The sequence below is a fragment of the Artemia sp. Qi Xiang Cuo genome, chromosome 5 (genome assembly GCF_049724085.1).
Source record: "Artemia sp. Qi Xiang Cuo chromosome 5, ASM4972408v1, whole genome shotgun sequence".
NCBI classification, from domain to species: domain Eukaryota; kingdom Metazoa; phylum Arthropoda; class Branchiopoda; order Anostraca; family Artemiidae; genus Artemia; species Artemia sp. Qi Xiang Cuo.
Window position 1 is genome coordinate 78131453 of NC_142798.1, and position 19440 is coordinate 78150892.

The following is a 19440-nucleotide window of genomic DNA, read 5'->3' on the forward strand; positions in this document are numbered from 1 at the left end:
ATTATCTTGGTCATCCATGCGTAAAAAGGCCTTCAGACCACAATTCCAAAGATCTTAGGAAAAAGAATTTGTGCACCAGTTATTGACCCGGTAAAACCATCAGTTCCCAAGCTTATTAAGGTAATGACCCTATCCCGAATATTAAAAACACCGGTGTTTAAAGAATTCCATGCTTTTGTGGTCTTTGGCACATCGTAAGAAAGGATTAAGGGTCATCGGAAGAAAGCTTACGGATAAAAAAAATCAGCACTCTGCTTCAATTAATAACACCCTTAAAAAGTGGAAAAAAAAGAAAATTGACTCTACCTTTGCAGAACACATGTACAGCCACCTGGATCATACTATTTAATTTGATAAAGCTAGCTTAATTTTAAACGACAAAGGTATTGTCCAGTACTGTAGAGAGGCTGCTGGGATTTATAAATACCAACATGTAGGTCTAGCTTTAAACAGATATGTCAGGGATACAGGAATAAATTACTCATATTTCTATTTTTATCGAAAAAAAATCAAATACTTAAGTCATCCCTGAAATAAATATTGAATCACCTTCATATTCATATAATGAAACAAGTCATCAACCAATCAGGTCTTAATGAGTTAGTGAAAGGAATGCAATTATTAAAATCAGAGGTCAAATGACACAATTCGCTGAGTTATGTAATTGCTAATTCGTTTGTTTCAGCAAATGAATTTTCTTTTGAAGCATCTGGTTTTTTGCTAATATCCTTTGTTGGCAGTTCAAAAGTTTTCGGATTTGTGCCATTCACTAAATATTGTTAAATGACTGGCTTTTTTGGTTGTTATGTAGCTGGTTTTAATTCCTCTAATTTGGGCTTTTATTGGACTGTATTCATCTTTTAATTTCAGTTTTTTTTTAACAGTGATTGTTTTTGTTGGTTTTCTTCTTTCTCTATCTTTTTGGTATTTTCCTTAAGTATTTTTTTCTTTGCACTGAAGAAGAGAGCCGGCTATTCTTTCGAAATACTCGTTTTGTTTTTTAGTATCTTCATATTGCACTAAAAAACATTTTCTTTATAGAAAGCAAAGCAAGAAAAATCTATTAGCAGTCAAATGGCACGACAAGCGAAATGACAGGTTGTTATCTATAGTGCATACTAATGAGTTGGCGTCTTTTAATAAAAGTGATCAAAATTATGGGGAACATATTCTCGAGCTAGTCTTCATTCTATATTATAATTAACATTGGACGTGATCGTCTCTTACTAGGCTCCTAGCTACCTGCTGCAACCCAGATTTGTTATTCCAATGATTGTCTGTTAATGTAATTTTATTACTTCAGTTACTGTGGGCTACAGTTCGTTCCTTAATGTAATGATCGTCTCTTAATATAACAACAAATATCCCGTTTAGGGAGAATGTTGTAGTAGCTGCCTATTTTCTTGATTTTCAAGCCAATATATTTCCCTTGCTGTTCAAGCCAATGGGCAGAAAGTTTCCTTTACAGGGGTTTCGGACAAGGCGGTTGTAACGGTGTACTTTTTGTTTTGATCCGACTCTTTTTTTAGAAACAATAGGATTTATATTTCTTAACATTGGACGTGGTCGTCTATTACTAGGTTGCTAGCTACCGCTGCAACCCGGATAATTGGCAAACACCATTTATGATGAGCTATATTCGTCCTTTTTGTAACTACACCTGGAACCACCATATATCAGTTAGTATGGGAAAGAGATCGCTCTTTACTGTAAATTACTAACAAACAGAGCAAACCCGACGGATTTTCTTCTTTGAAATAGCAAGAGACGAACCTACAATAGCTGAACTAAGTCCAATATATGCAATGGTTTGTTATTTAAATGATCGTCTTTTAATGTAAAATTATTCCAATGTTCGTCTTTTAATGTAATTTTCAAACCAAATTAGTTACTATGGCCTAGAATTTGTTCTTTACAATAATGAACAATATCAGTCCTTTATGTAAAATTTACTAACCTATAGTATAGTTCAGTGGCCTATATGATTTAGTATAGGCAAGAGGTCGTTTTTTATTATAAATACTATTGATATATGTCGCTCTTACTATGCACTTCGTTACCACGTACTGTTTGATAATCAATTAGAAAGTCCCGTTTTATAATCGAACCTTTATGAAATTTATTACAAACTTTTAGTCTCCTAGTAATATTAAGTTAATATAGGCTTTACTATTCGTTCTTTAATTTAAACCTATCGCTACAACCTGGATTTGTTATTTAAAATTAACTTCTTTAATCAAATGTTTTAATATACCCTATACGGTCTAGTGTTTAGGATAGCTGGCTATCCCTCAGTTGGTCACGGTTCAATTCTCAGTATAGGAAATTTTTTCCATTGATGATTTCTTCAGGAAAGGTTATAACTGTACCGATCCTTTATGTAAATGGGTTAAAATCTTACCGCTGATATACGATTATGATTTATTTACAAAAATCAAATATATTTGAAAAGACTGCAGTATAAAAAAGACATCAAAAATGCAGTTTTTAGTGGAAAAATTTATTCTCTTTTAGAAATAATTGATTTTAGTTATAAAACATTTTTAGCCCAATTTATTTCCTTTAAAGTAAGCCATTGAACAATTCTCTACGATGTTCCAGTGCCAAGCTGTCTGTGGAAAAGAAAGAAGAAAAAAGATAAAAATATACCACCTGTGGAGCATAGCGTTGTTAAAGTCAATTTTCTTGACTTTCAAGCCAATATATTTTCTTTGTTATTCAAGCCAAAGGACGGTAAGTTTTCTATAGAGTTGTTTCGGACAAGGCAGTTCTAATGGTGTACTTTTTGTTTTGATCTGACTCGTTTTTTAGGGGTTACGCGTTTTTATATTTATTAACATTGGACGTGATCGTCTCTTACTAGGTTGCTAGCTATCGCTGCAACCCGGATATCCGTTGAAACTTACATAATCCCCATTTATAATGAAATGTTATTCCAACGATCGTCTTTTAATGTAAAATCAAGCCAAATAACAGAAAGTTTGATATACAAAAGTTTTTTTTTTAGGAGTTATGGGTTTTTATATTCCTTAACATTGACCATGATTGTCACATACTAGGTTGCTAGCTACCGCTGCAACCCGGATTACATACAAGGAAAAGCCTACAGCTTCTTCTTCTTTGAAATAGTAAGAGACGAACCTCAAACAATCAAGTAGCCAACTAAGTCCAATGTATTCAATGTTTTGTTATTGTAATGATCTTCTTTTAATGTAATTTTGTAAGAAAAATGTTTCTATTTTAAAAATAATTTGTTTTATAATTAAAAAAGGTTTTTAACACCATTAATTTACTTTAAAATAAGCCATTAAATTACTCTCAACAATGTTCAAGTGGCAAGCTATCTTTGAAATTACTAACAAAAACTATAGTTAAGTGGAGTATAAAATTTGGTATAGGCAAGAGGTCGTTCTTTATTAAATTAAAAGTAAAATACTTGTTAAAGCAGAATAAATTTTGTCAAAAAATTGCATTTTTGATGTATTTTCATACTGCAGTCTTTTCAAAGAGTTTCTTCTTTGAAATAGTAAGAGACGAGCCTCAAACCATCAAGTAGCTAACTAATCCCAATGTATGCAATTGTTTGTTATTCCAATGATCGTCTTTTAATGTAATAATTAGCCACCAGTCTCTTCGGAGGCGTGGGTTCAAATCCTACCGCTGCTATACGATTATAATTTATGTACAATAATCAAATATCTTTGAATAGACTTCAGTATGAAAAGACATCAAAAATGCAGTTTCTAATTAAAAAATTTATTCTCTCTTAGAAATAATTTATTTTAATTACAAAAGATTTTCACCCAATTAATTTCCTTTAAAATGAGTCATTGAACAACTATCTACGATGTTCCAGTGCCAAGCTATCTGTGGAAAACAAGAAAGAAAAAAAATATCCCGTTTAGGCAGAATGTTGTAGTAGCTGCCACTTTTCTTGATTTTCAAGCCAATATATTTCCCTTGCTGTTCAATCCAAGAGACAGAAAGTTTTCTATACAGGGGTTTCGGACAAGGCGGTTCTAATGGTATACTTTTTGTTTTGATTTGACTCCTTTTTTAGGAACTATGGGTTTTTATATTTCTTAACATTGGACGTGATCGTCTCTTACTATGTTGCTAGCTACCGCTGCAACCCGGAAGATTTGTGTTGCGTCATCATGCATATAATGTCGTTCTTTAATATAAATTTTATGATGAACTATGTCAATCCTTTAGGTAAATTTATTTAACAACAGGGATTTCCAGGTAATAATTTTCTTTCTCACTTATCAGTTTTCAATCGACTCAAAGCACTACGTAACTCATTTTAAAGGTAGAATTCTTTCTAATTGATTACAAACAGGAAAAAGCCTACGGCTTTTTCTTCTTTGAAATAGTAAGAGACTAGCTTGAAACAATCAAGTAGCTAACTAACTCAAATGTATTCAATGGGTTTTTATTCCAATGATCGTCTTTTAAAGGAAAATTTTAATATATTGACCTTAAATATAACTGTACTAGCCTATACTACAGTTAAGTGGCCTATAAAATTTAGTATAGGCAAGAGGTCGTTATTTATTATAACACAGCTAACTCAGTCCAATATATGCAATGTTTGCTTTTCTAATGATCGTCCTTTAATATAAACTATGGACTAAACTTCGTTCTTTAATGTAAACATTTTACGAATGTTTTTACCGGAATTACGAAAAATATTCAAAATTACAGATTAAAATTCTCTCTGAAAGAGCGGATTTTGTTGAAAAGGCGGCTAGAAATGCTTTCGCAAAACCTCATAGTAATATCCAAAAGAAATGTTGCATGCTTAATGAAAAGCTCCCAAGGTATGGACCGGCAACTGTGGAACAGTTTACAGATGTAATGGGAAATATTAAACATCACTGTGAATATATGGATGCATAATTGTCTTTGCTTAGTTTCAGCTTTATTCGATGATCGTGCCTTTATGTTCTAACTACATCCAACGACTATGACGTCATTGATCAATATAGCACATAAAAAATTAAGTTTTCCGTAAAAAAGTGATTCAATTTTAAAGAAAAATTAAGTACAAATGGGACTAGATCTAGAGATTTCCTTTAAAAAGAGCCATTGAACAACTCTCTACGATATTCCCGTGCCAAGCTATCTGTGGAAAAGAAAGAAGAAGAAAGAAAAAAAGATGCCGTTTAGGCAGAAAGCTGTAGTAGCTACCACTTTTCTTGATTTTCAAGCCAATATATTTCCCTTGCTGTTGAAGCCAAGGGACAGAAAGTCTCCTATATAGGGGTTTCGGACAAGGCTGTCTAATGGTGTACTTTTTGTTTTGATCTGACTCTTTTTAGGAGTTATGGGCTTTTATGTTTCTTAACATTGGACGTGATCGTCTCTTACTAGGTTGCTAGCTACCGCTGCAACCCGGATAAGAGCATGGGCTCTGTTGATAAAAGTGACATGATACTAAGCTCAACTAAAATTCTGAGAAAGTCACTGAAATGGTATAAGAAAACTTTTTTCTATTTATTTGATTTAGCAGTTTTGAATTCTTCAATACTCAATGAACATTTATCTGAGAATCAACATCCAGTAGGAGAATTACATGTAAATTTCATAAATCAATTACTTCATGCATATTCTACACCCTAGCATGGTAATCAGTGTAATAGGAGTCCAGAAAGTGCTAATTCACAATTCTACTTAACAACCAGACATTTTCCAACACTCCTGCTAGTGACAGAATTAAAACTGAATCCAACAAGACTTTGTATTGTATGTATAGAAAGATGTAAAGGTTCGCGTCCCATGCATGATCTATATAATGTATTTATATGTGTCGTACCCTGTTTTCAGGGTTTTCATACTAAAAGAAGATATTAATTTTACGTAAGGTGTTGTAAGCACAAATTTTTAAACAGATTTTCTTTGCATTTGAGTAATGTATTTTCATCTTATTTAAAAAAATGTGCTCTCACAATAAATTTGTGTTTCCAAAACCAAAACGGAACTCTTGTTGAGATATGATGTGCTGGCTTTAGAGAAAGAGACAAGGTGCAAATTTCTACATTGTTTCAAATTCTGCATGCTTTGATTCATATCTTTTTTATTTGAAGACTCGGTTCATGAGCTTCCTTTGTAGCAGTTTAGTTTTTCAAATTGTTTAGCAAGCTTTGTTTTTTACTATCGTTCGGCTACGAGAAAATCCTAATGGTTCGTTTACACATTGCGGAAATTCATGCGAATTTAGCAATCCGAGCGGAAACTCCGTCCGCTTTTGTGCTAGAAAAAATCTTTCCGCAACGTTTTGGTCAAATCAGGACGGAATTTTGGCAAGGTTTTTAAATGAATAAAATAATGAGTATGGATTCTCAAAAACTACACGATCTTATAACTTTGGTTCAAGGATACACCCAGCTTCTATGATGCTACGCACCCAGGCTATAAGAAAACTAAACAAAACGGTGTCATTTGGGTCTCTATTGTTCAACAGCTTTCAGAAGAAGGTGTAGCGATCAAAATTTATGGGACATGGGCTTAATTGTGGTCATAAAGATTGACCGCGTCAAATGTAATCTTAGGCTTTAAAGCTATGAACGTACACCTTATAAGTTCTCCAATAGAGCCACTTATAGCTCTAAGGACTGCATCATGTGTAATATTATGATTTAAGGCGGTGGATCGATCGCACCACTCGCAGAAAGCAAGAAAATAAAATATGTAGTTATATAAATGTAACCTCCTTTCCTTGGGTTATCTCAAAATCAATTACCTGATATAGTATTTAGAAATCAGATCCCTGGGAGCGCTATCTTGGAGGCAAACGAACTAATTACCTGTCCAGTGACTAGATACAGACATATGAAATAAAATAAACACAAATAGAAAAGCAATAGATTATTGTAACTTACATTTTAGGTGTACAGCAATGCTCACTTCAATTGACGACAAATAGGAGCAGAGATAATAATAATGACTGAATTGCAATGCCTGAGTGCCAAAATAATTCTGATCTTAATAATCTTCCAAAAAGCACTTTTAACCCACTATGAAACGTAGTTTTTGTCCTGCGCTCTAAGAACTGGCTCACAATTGGCCTAAGTGGCCCAAGGATGCGAACCCTTCGTCCAATAAATTGTTTTAAATATTTCTGATGATTCAAACGTTCACACGGCTCTTATAATTTAACTTCCTGAGAAACATTGTGTGTAGCATCTTTTTTATTGCCCACTATCTTAGCGAAATCCAAACTGGATAGTGCCGTTCTTTGTCTGAGGCTAAAATGCAATTTTTCTCTTTGCTGATTAAGGACTTCTTTTTGAAACTAGATTTAAACTTAATTAGAGGAAGTCGGAATTATCTTTAGAAAGAAGGAACTTTATTTTTTTGTATTTTAAATATATCATATTTTACTCACGGTACATATTACCCTTCCCATTATTTAATGACGTCCCGTCATTAGGATTTGCTTGCGTTTGGGCTTTTGAAATGTTCGCTATTTATTAACTATTTAATCTACATAATTTTGATTGACATTGTATTATTTCATATTTTTATTTTGGCTTAATCAGGAGTGCTAAAAATTTTCTCTTTTACTTTTCTTATTTTATTCAACATCCCTATCTAAAATTTATCTACTGGACTAAGATTATTCATGCTTCTAGCCTAGCTACTATACTAAAGATTTTTTTCTTTCTACATCTAACACTGATTAATTTTATATTTTCAATAAGGTTGGGACTATTCTACTTTTACATAAGATTTTTTTTGAGAATTTACCTTTTACAAGTTTTTTTTGATTTTGCTGTCTATAGGGCACACTGCTTTCTATCTACGCTACATTAAGTGAATAGCACGACAAAGCTACACATAGCTCTATCTGAACATCTAACACTACATATAAGCACGATTTAAAACACACAATATTGGGTTTACCATGTTCACTGGTAACACTAGAACACTTTCACTGGGGATGTTTACTACACAACATTAATAATAGGATATTGGGATTTTTGAGTTATCAAAGTTATTAAGAAGTAACGTCTGTAAATTTACACCTATTTCATCACCTTCGAGTCTCTTTGGCGTACTCAATCCTCCTGTTGTAAATTATGGTCCTTCACTCCTTTCGTCTTGGCAAAATTTTTAAAGCACTTACAATATAGTTTCTTCATGAAACAGTTCCAGCATAATTGTGTTCACACGACGAGCTTTGTCTAATTGTCAACTAGGAAAGGATGCTTCCAACTACAGGTGTGGGAATGTGCTATCAGAGTTCATTCTCACTTGCTTCTTGATAGTTCATAGGGTGGCTTATCATTAAGGGATCGAAGACTGGGAGTGCGTTTATTTTCTTCTCAGCATATCATTTTTGGGTTATTTTAAGGCACATAAAGAATGTATTTCTCGTATAAAATTGTTCATTCGTGCACTTAGGGATCAAGGTTCTCTTATAAAATTGTTAGTTCATGGCTTACGTCTATTAACCTTTGCGGTGATTCCTAGGTTAATCACAGGGGAATTGACGTTTGGATTTGGAACAGGTCAACATCAAACTATAGTGACTCCTTCAACATATTGTCTTTAACTTGTGGGAGGGATATATTGTCACTGAGGGGTTAGTAACTGGGGTTAATTTTGGTTTCTGTAATTCAATGGTTGGTTTCCAGGTCCATTTTTCAGAAATTATCTCGTAATATTATGAGATAAAAGAGATGTGAACTTTCCACACAGAGGGGATAGGATGGATTCCGAGAGATGGTCGAAAGGAATTCGACGCGTGAATCTGCGTCATATGAATAATTTTTGGGATCATCAAATATCATAACTATACAGTCAAATGGTTCATGTGTCCATAAGGATTATCATGGGTGATATTTAGGTACTTATATCTTGTACTGGTCGATGAGGTTCTCAGAATTTATGTGATTATATAGTTCGATAATGCACTGGATCCTGAGATTCAAATACAATGTTACCTGATACGTAATATGATTCGTGGTCGAAGAAACAACGATCAAAAGGTAACTGTATTTTTCGTAGACGTATCTGGGATGAAAATTGGCTGGAGTCTATGATGAGTACTCTTCGTTGGTTGAGGTATGATGAAAATAGATGCTACTAGGTGGTATCTGCACTGGACAACTCATTTTAATGCTCGATATCCAATATGTTAATCCGCTTCCTGTAATAAAAATAACGAGACAGAATCAAACGTTCTTTAAAATCAAGTAGTCTTAATACAAAATAAACAATACGATTAGGTGCATTTTTGGGTGAAGATTACCCTACAAGATAATATAAAAAGATACACTGATATTACTACATAAATATGGTTTTAATAAAACCACATTATTATCATGTTGGTTTCATATAACATATAATTCCCATTGGGAAATCTAAAACACAGATGTCTTCAAATTTGTTTTGAGAAAGGAAACAACGATAAAAGGCTTATTTAATTCTTCAATACTTATTTAATTCTCCCTTAGATTTAAAACAATCCTTTAAACATAAGTACTCTACATTATTAAGTTTGAGGTCTAATTTTACTACATATTTCATGCCTGCATTGTTCACGCACGTCCGTGCTGTTTAAGAAACGCATGTTGCAGCGTCATAGCCACACGGTTTTACGTAAACAACCTTACAATGAGGAAACAAGACATAGCAAGGACGAGTGGAGACCTCTATACCCAATCGTTTTCTAATGTCTTCCCTTTTTCTTGGCTTAAACGTTATCATGGGGTTCCGGGTTTAACTTTTGCATTTCGGCCGTTTCCCCGCGTTCTTCTCTTGGTTTTCGCCTTCTTGGTCTCAGGATTTTTCCGTAGCTAAAAGTCAATAAGGTTCTTATGGTCAGGGAAGTCGCGAATGCGAAACATACGGTCAGTAGTATGTTCCACCAGAAATTGGTTGAGAATAATCCGTATATATCATCCACGTACGTTAATCTCTGGTCTTCATTTGATAATAGGGGAATCTGGGAGTCTAATGCTTCTCTCATTTCTTAAACCTTAATGTCCCTTTATTTTTTTCTATTTTGGACCATATTGAGGTTTTAATTTCCTCATTTTCTATATTGTGAATAGTGTACGACAGGTTAATTGCCTTGAAATTGATTATTTTGGGACTTATTATCTTTGTGCTCGTGGTAATTAAAGGCGTTCGAACAGTTGACTCTCTAGTTACAAGTCGACATCCACGTTTTATGGTTATCGTACCCACATCTTGTAACAGTAATTCTGTTTTGTGACTTGGGTCTATTCTTTCTGTAATACTGTAACAAGACAAAGTTCCAACAGTTTCTTTTGGAACAGAAAGTAACCAAAGATCATTTCTAAGGTGTATGAATATTTCTCGCTTAGTACTTCCTATCATGGCTTCTTTCAGTTAGACTGGATGCATCGTACTGGACTGGTCCGAGTAGACTTTTTATATTAAAGGAAATTATTCGAATTAATAATATGCAACATTTTAATTAGAATTTGTTTTCGGGAACTGATATATCTTGAACAGACGGTATCAGACGGTTTTGATTCATGCGAAGCCATGATATATGTTGAACAAAATTTTTCTTCAGCATTTTTTATAATTGTATGATTTTTACTCGTAAATTAAAAGTTTTTAAATTATTATTTCTTTATGACGAAAATCCATTAAAATCTTTTAATCCTATACTGATTAAGTGTAATTCCATCTATCGGGTCTTTTAACCGTTCTACCCGATTGTGTCGTTACTTTCTCCTCGACTTCTTGCGGTTTTTTCTTTTTCGGTTTTTCTATCGAAATAAGATGAAACTTTTTGTATTGTTTTTTCAAAAATTATTCCCCTTTTAAGTTCTTTTCTTTCGCGTGCGCGGCCGCTGAAGTAGGTTTTGATTTCTCTATTTCTTTAACTACTATATGATCTGATTCGCCGTCAGACTCTTTGGAACAGGTTTTCGATGATTCTGTGTTATAAGTTTTAGAGGTTGCACCTCGCAATTTTGAGGCATCACCTCCCCTTCCTTCGTAAATTTCTACTCCTCTGGAAGTAGAAGGTTTATTCTCTAAGTCCTCGCTTTGAGTTTTCAACTCGGGAGATTTGAAAGATTCTTGAGAGCTTTGAGAGGAATCAAGAGTTTTTACGGGGTTCCTCCACTGTTTGTCTTCAGGGGGATGGGGCATTCTTTGCACTAGTGTTTCCCTCCATGAAGTCTACTGCTTAGGATTGACCTTTGACACAGTTATATCATGATATTGTCCTTGCTGGTCATCCTTGGGAGTTTTATTCTTAGTCAATGTACTTTGACTCGTTTTTATTGGGAAATTTATTAAATCCATAGCTTCTCGCAGATTTGTTTTAATTGAGTCTTTGGGAGGAGTTTTCTTTACAGTAATACCCGGAGTTTCTAAAGCTCTGTTTAATTCTTCCTGCAATGACAGGGGCCTTTCTATTGGTGTTGCAGGGGAAACCATATCGTCTGGAAGTCTTTTGGGGGGGGGGGGTCAAACTTCTATCAGGGAGAAATTGGGTTTTTGGCGATATAGTAAAAACTGGTTCTCCCGCGCTCCCTGATGATGACAGTTTTTCGTCTTTTGGTGTTTTTATTCTTACTGATGTTAGGTATTTTTTCTTGGGAATTACTAGGTTTTTACTATCTAAAAATTATACGAAATTTTTCTCATCACTCTCATAAGCGAAATAGTATTACTTAAAACTAAAGTGGTATATCTCTGCCTATCTTCATTTAGGAGGTTCATTTTCTGCATCTGACGAATCAGTAGAGGAGGGACGTTATACCCATCTCTATGGAAATTTGGCTATTTTTATTCGGCTAACATGCACCTTGTACGTTCTTCCACTATCGGGGTTCTCCATTTTAAAAGTATAATCGTTATCGTACTTTTTGACTATTCTGTAGGGTTCACAATAATTGTTGGAAGGTTTTTTGCCTTCCGCTTTTGCCTAATTTTTTAGTTAGACGCAATCTCCTATTTTAACATCTATGTTCTCCTTGACTTTGGGTTGGTTTCTTAGTTCTTGGTTTATTTTACATTTTTCCAACTCTTGCTTAACTATCTTATAAGTTTTCCTAATCCTATTTATGAACTTTTGTTTGTAATCCTCCGACTTATTGTAATGTTTTTGGAACTCAATAATCTCATCATACGGGATTCTGAAATCACGACCAAAAAGTAAGTAAAATGGATTGTCTTTAGTTGTTTCTGAATAAGCAGTATTGATCATGTTAGTTAAATAAAGTAAGAATTGATCCCAATCGTTCCTGTTGTCTACGTTCGAAAATATTTTATGCCTATTTTCTATTTTACCATTAGGTTGGGGGTGGTACGGAGATGTCACCATTTTCCCTATGTTTAGAAAACTCATTAAGTCTTTTGTTACTTTTGAAACCAAATTGCTTCCGTTGTCGCTTAAAACCTTATTTGGAATGCCAAATTTTAAAAATAATTTTGCTAACGCTTTACTTGTGGCGTAAGCGCCTTGACTTTATAATGCTTTTGCAAAGGTAAATCCAGAAATATGGTCTATAACTGAAAGAATACAAGTATGGTCTCTATTGGAAACAGGCAAGCCTTCACTTGTTCCATATAAGTCAAATGAGACAATATCGAAGGGGAATCTCACTACCGGGACTCTTCCCATTGGAGGATTAGGATAAGCTTGGGGTTATTTTCTTAAGTTACATGCTTCGCATGTACTTACAAATTCTTTAAGTTTTGTTATTCCCGACGGCACGTAAAAATATTGTTTTAATTTATGGAAAGTTTTCGTTACTCCTAAGTGTCCATCTATATCTGAATGAAGATATTTGAAGGCAGGTATTATTAAGTTTTGTGGTAATACAGGTATTATTGAGGTTTGGTTTCTATTTGTCTCAGCAGTCAAATTCTACATAGTATTTCTTCATCGTGATCATAGTAAAAATTGTCTATCTCTTTTCTAAGAGTTTTGAATTTATCCGGTAATACATCGTGATTCACAAAATAATTAATAAGTTCTACACATATTTCGTCCTTTTTTGCTTTCTTTTTATATTTTCTAAAGATAAGGGACAATAGTTAACTTTATTTTATTTTACTGTGTCATTGTCTTTGTTTTTCTTGCATTCATGTTTGCTATTAGTATTGATAGCGTTAACTTCATTTTCCTCAGCATCCGACGGGATATTTTCTGGGTATCCACTCAAAAATTCACAAGCTGCATTTTGTTTACCTTTTAAATATTCAAATTCCTAATCTAGGTCTTGAAGTTTCATAATCCATCTAGCTAGAATGCCCGTGGGGTTTTTAAATGTGTGCAGGTACTGCAAGCTTTTATGGTCTGATCGTAGTATAAATTTTCTATCGATTAAATAGTGTCTAAATTTGTTCAAGTAGTGAATTATAGATAAAAATTCCAGGTTTGTGGCGGAATAACTACTTTCGCCTTTTGAAAAAGTTCTACTCGAATAGCATATAACTTTTTCAATTTTTTTTTGTTTAGGCGTTCCCTCTAGAGGATTAGGGTTTTCTACTGGGATTATTTGCGAAAGCTGAGCGCCAATGCCCTTTGAACTAGCATTAGTTGTGACCACAAATTGTCCGTTTTCGAAATCAGGAAGTGATAATATTGCTTCAGAAGTGAGTGCTTTTTTTAGACCGTCTAGGGAAATTTGAGCTTCCTGGGACCAGGTAACATTTTGGGAGTTCCCTTTAGTTAATTCCGTAAGGTGTTTTGTAATTTGGGCGTAATTGCGCACGAATTTTCTAAAGTATCCAGTAAGACCTAAAATTCCTCTTAATTCTTTCATAGTTCTTGGGGGTTTGAGGTTTTCAACACATTTTATTTTATCTGGGTCTGGGGATATCTCTCCTTGTGTTACTACTACTCCTAAAAATTTAATCTTAGATTGAAATAAATTTACTTTTTCAGGCCGACATTTTAAATTACCCTGTCTGAATTTCTCGAACACCTTAGCTAATGTTGCTAAGTGTTGTTCAGCGTTTTCTCCCACGCATATGACATCATCAATAAAATGAATTATATTCTTAAATCCTCTTAATAGATGTAAAAAGGGTCTACATAGCGCGCTTGAACTTGTTTTATGTCCAAAAGGTGCCCTTAATTATTTATATGAGCCACATTCAGCAGTTGAAAACGCAGTTTTATAGACATCTTTTTCGGCTATTTTCACTTGGTGGTAGCCTTGGGTAAGGTCCAAAGAAGTAAAAATTTTGTTTTTGCTTGAAATAGAGTCAAGAATTTCATCTATACTTGGTAAAGGAAATTTCTCACTAACTATTTGTTTGTTGAGGGCTCAATAATCTACAACGAGTTTAACGTGGCCATTCCGTTTTGATGCAATAATCACTGGTGCGCTATGCGGACTTATACTGGGGCGTATAATTTAATTTTTTTCTAATTCAAGAATTTTATTTTTTAACCATTCTTTGTGCTTATACGGCACACGATGTGGCTGTTTCGCGACAGGACCACCAGTCGTTAAAAATTAATTCTCAAAAAATGGTATAAGTACGATGTCATCTTAAGATGCGGAAAATAAATATTTAAAATTACATAATAATTAGCATGATTTTTTCTTAATTTCCACGTCCGTAATATGATCCATATTAAATTTGTTTAAAAATTGCGATTTAGATAGAGGATATTTGTTAATTGAGGTTTTAATGCCGTTAACAAAGTTTATTTTGGAATTCTCCCATCTATTTAAATCATTCTCCGATATAACTTGTATTCGAACTAAAAACGTCCCCTTTTTTATTCCAATTGTGTCATTTTCGTTGTTATTAGTTACCCAAATAAAACCTTCTCCTTTGTTGTAAGACATAATCTGTTCCTCGCATAGCAGATTTTCAGGGATCTCATTTGACGGGGTCGCAAACCATATTTCAGATTTGCTATCCACTGGTTCAATCATCTGTAATATTTGAATTCTGTGCTTCGTTTTGGGAGGGACTTTTGTTTTCCTTATCGCGAATCCGTTATATTTTTGTTTATTTTCTTTGTCTATTAAATTTAGACTGGCGCTATCCGTCAATAGCATTGGCTGTGCCTGAACTGTATTGGAGTTTACTACGTTTTTCCATAATTCAGCTATTTTTTTAATTTTGTTTGATCTTTACTGTTGCATATCTCCTATTTTAATTTTTGCAGATTAAATACACTTATTATTTAAATTTACTTCGTTTCTGCGATTTGTCTCAGAATATTTTAAAAAATTTTTAATAATGCCATGTCCTCCTTGAGAGACATGAGGTTTAAAATATTGCGACATTATACCACCAGAAATTGTATTTACTGTTACGTTGTCTTCGTAACCTCCGTTACAATTTCTTAAGGTAGAAGTTTCTTCCCCTACCTTAGCCGGGTAGACAAACCTTTCGTTAGCCATGTCTAATAGTACTCTATTAGACCTTAAAAAATTTGCACCAATGATGGCTTCGTACGAAAAGTTATCGCATATTATAAAATTTGTCGGAAAGATTCTATTATCTTTTTTTACGTTTCGGCGAATTGAACCTTTTGCATCCAACTTATGCCCTGTCACGCTAGTTAAATTGGGATTATTAAGGTTCCTCTGTCGCCTAATATGCGGAGGCAAAATATTAAATACGCATGAGTTTAAGATACTAATCGTTGCACCAGAGTCAATCAAAGCTTTAAAGTAAACATTTGCCACACAAAAATCATTAAATATAGGTAACTTGTTATAAATATCACTACAAGACGGTACTACTATCGGTTTAGACCTATAAAACATTCTAGGCGCCCTCTGGGCCCAATTTATTCTTCCGAGGGGCCTGACGAGTTTCCCCATGGATTTGTTACGTACGTCGGTGTCTGCAATAGAGATTCAGACATGTGAGATTACGTAGGCATATCTAGTTGATTTACATTTGTCTGCCTTCGCCATGTATTATTACTATAGTTTGGATTTCTTGCGCCAGTGCCGGATGTTGGCGCTGACAGCAAATACCGTTGGCTTGAAAAATTTGTATTTCCTTTCGTCCGATAAGTATTTTGTCTATTGGGGGGAGGGTTATACAAATTTGGCTGGTACGTTTTGTAAGGTACTGATTGGCGCAATCTTCCCTTGCTATAGCCTAGTGCACCACCGGCGCTAAAATTTGTTCTTCCGAACAAATGGTTGTCATAATTTTGCATACTGCCGACAGCAATTCTTGGTGTGCTATTGGGGACATAACGGCACTCCCTCGCGATGTGCCCATGTCAATTACAAATATAGCATCTTCTTATTGTAGGTTTATTTTCATAACTAGATTGTTTGACAGGCTGAAAACGTACTGTTTTCTGCCTAGCGGGTTCCTGCGTTTTATTTCTTTGTGGCACTGGGGAGTTATCCCTTGAAAAGAAATTGGGAGATGCCTGATCACCCTTGAAGGTCATGTTTGCGTTTGATTCGCCTAGTCTATTTATTTTTGCTTTACTGTGATTAGCTACGATCGTATCAACTTCGATCAATCGCTCTACCTCCTGAACTGCAAGATCCAACTTCTGAATATTTTTGGATATTACCATCCTATATAGTTTTGGGGGTAGCCCTTGCAAAAAGGTATTTAGTATGACTTTTTCATACAGTTCTCCTGGACCTTTTCCGTATTTTGCTTCTACTGAAATCCATATATTATCAAGATATTCTCTCATATTTTGTAAATGGTCAAAGCATACCATTCCGTGTTTTAATTTATTTGTAGAATTTGTTTCGATAAATCTGTCTTTAAATGCCGTTAACAATTTGTCCACCGTATTTATTGGCAAGTTGGCGTCATCACCTATAGTACGTTCAATCTGCTTTAAAAAGGTTAAGGCCTGGCCTTTTAATCTGAATAGAAGCATGCCAACTAACGTTTCTAGCTCTGTTTTTGTTAATTCTACAAACTGGGCCAATTGTATATTAAATTCGTCGATATCTGATTTTCCATTGTACTGTGGAATAGACTTTGCTATTTCTACATTTTTCACGACCAACTTTTGCGCCTTTAATTGTTCGTCTAATTCTTCTGACATTTTTTCTGTGTTTGTATAACTCAAAATAAATTTATTTTTTCACTTAACCTCTTTTGGGAGAGGCTATTATCTCCTACGAGATATTTTAAAGGGTTTTACTGTAATAGCTTAGCGACTATATGTCTAATAACTTTACTTATATGTCTGTATCCCTCCAAAAATTAAATTTAAATTACAAAGTCTATAGCCTAATTAGTTCGCATGATTTTCTCCAATTTGCGACCGTGCCATTTGTAGCGATGGAAATTTATGGGACATGGACTTAATTGTGGTCATAAAGATTGACCGCGTCAAATGTAATCTTAGGCTTTAAAGCTATGAACTTACACCTTATAGGTTCTCCAATAGAGCCACTTATAGCTCTAAGGACTGCACCATCTATAATATTATGATTTAAGGCGGAGTATCGATCGCACCACTCGCAGAACGCGAGAAAATAAAATATGTAATTATTAAAATGTAACCTCCTTTCCTTGGGTTATCTTAAAATCAATTACCTGATATAGTATGTAGAAATCAGATCCCTGGGAGCGCTACCTTGGAGGCATACGAACTAATTACCTGTCGTGCGACTAGATACAGACATATGAAATAAAATAAACACAAATAGAAAAGCAATAGATTATTGTAACTTACATTTTAGGTGTTACAGCAATGCTCACTTCAATTGACGACAAATAGGAGCAGAGATAATAAAAATGACTGAATTGCAATGCCTGAGTGCCGAAATAATTCTGATCTTAATAATCTTCCAAAAAGCACTTTTACCCCACTCTCAAACGTAGTTTTTTGTCCTGCGCTCTAAGAACTGGCTCACAATTGGCCTAAGTGGCCCAAGGACGCGAACCCTTCGCCCAATAAATTGTTTTAAATATTTCTGATGATTCAAACGTTCACACGGCTTTTATAATTTAACTACCTGAGAAACATTGTGTGTCGCATCTTTTTGATTGCCCACTATCTTAGCGAAATCCAAACTGGATAGCGCCGTTCTTTGTCTGAGGCTAAGATGCAATTTTTCACTTTGCTGATTAAGAACTTTTCTTTTTTTTGAAACTAGATTTAAACTTAATTAGAGGAAGTCGGAATTATCTTTAGAAAGAAGGAACTTTATTTTTTGTATTTTAAATATATCATATTTTACTCACGGTACAAGGGTGAGAACATATGTCATGCTTTTGCAATAATTTGAAATCTTTGCCTTAAAACGCAGCGTTATTTTAGCAATAGTTCGAACAGAAACGTACGGATTTCCACAATGTGTAAACGAACCATAAGCGGGATAGCGTGGGACAGCGGAATGAAGATGATTTAAATAGAAAAAGCAAAAGTTTTCAAAACTTCTAAGTGCTTCAAAGTGGAAATTGGTCTCAAGCTGATCTTGGCAGGTACATAATTAAACGGTAATTTGATTAGATCTTGTTTCTTAAAAATTAAATTATTTTATAACCTGTATTATAGATTAGCCTAGGCTTCAATGACATTCGACCATCAACAAAGACTGTTAGAGAGTTTGGTATTTATTTAGCCTTGGCCCCCTCATAAGGAGACATGTTAAGAAAACAATTCTTACTTTAAAATATGTATAATGATTCTAGTTCTTACATTATCCAAGGGGAGAACCTTTATCATCAAGTCTTTCCTCTAAAAATCCTCAAAAGTGAAAAAGTTTCCAAATATCACCATGTTTTTAATTCAATGCTTAAGTCTTTTGAAATGCCCGCTTTAAACTGCTGCCAAATAAGTTGTTTTATAGATATCGTTTAGCATGTGTTTAACACATGTGTCAAAAAACGTGTTTAAAGAAAAGGTAGTGGTATATTGAGATTATAGAAATTGTGAATTCTGTTATAAATCATGCCATTAACGTGACATGATTTATAACCTAACCACTGCTATTAATATTTTGTATTTACGCCACTGCTATTTGCCCTTCGCCACTGCTATTTGCCCTTTGCCACTGCTATTCGCCCTTTGCCACTGCTATTTAAAAAAAATAAAATAAAAAGACCAGCATGAACGCTATCTATAAAAGAACTTATTAGACGGCAATTTAAAAAGACTTAAACATTGAATTGAAAAATGTGGTGATATTTGGAAATTTTTTCTCTTTTGAAGATTTTTAGAGGACACTTTTAGATTGACTTACAAAAAAAGTAAACATACCACTTGATGCCTTTTTTTATGCTCTTTCCAAATATAATAGGCTAATGATTTTTGTTGGCAATGAATTTTACACCCACCCCTATTTATACCAAATCAGGATATATATTTGCAAATTAGGGGGTGGGGATAAATTTTATTTCTGGTGTAAATGTGAGTTAAGATTAAACTTTCCCCCCATCCCCCTAATATACAAATATATACCCTGAATTGGTATATATGGGGACATAGGCTAAAATTAATTTCTTACAAAAATGATTATTATATTT